The following is a 574-nucleotide window of genomic DNA, read 5'->3' on the forward strand; positions in this document are numbered from 1 at the left end:
ATGTTAGATGTAAATATATGTAAAATATTGATGATTTAACATTATGTTAATATGATAAATATTTTAAATGTAAGAATCTTTTTGCATTACACTGTTAGAAGAAATTATAGGAATATATGTCCGTGTGAAATGAGCTTATGACCTACACAAGCTCAAAAGATTAGGCTTAAAATCCTAGATTGCCCACAGACTCCTCCTGTAATTTAGCAAAGCTTCCAAAAGCATCACAATGATTTAGGAGGACAGTTCCTAGGTTTTGAAAGTAACTTCGGTTACTATGCAGTCTATTGGCTTTTGAAACACTTTCCCATGGCCACTCTCACTTAGTTTAAGTAACTAAACGTGCTGCCCCTGGTCCCTGCATTTATTCTGAATTATTTAAGATCTCGGCTTTCATTTTTGACTCTGGTCTGTTTTAGGTGCTAGCTTCCCACCACCAGGAGCACATCTCCCACTAACCCATCTACTCTATAGCCATATATGACAATCCCAAGTGCTTTCATATTCCAAATAATTACAAATATATGATGCCACATGGGAATTCCCTTGGACTTCATTCCCATTTCATTTCATG

This window comes from Rhea pennata, chromosome 10 (assembly GCF_028389875.1).
Source record: "Rhea pennata isolate bPtePen1 chromosome 10, bPtePen1.pri, whole genome shotgun sequence".
NCBI lineage: Eukaryota > Metazoa > Chordata > Aves > Rheiformes > Rheidae > Rhea > Rhea pennata.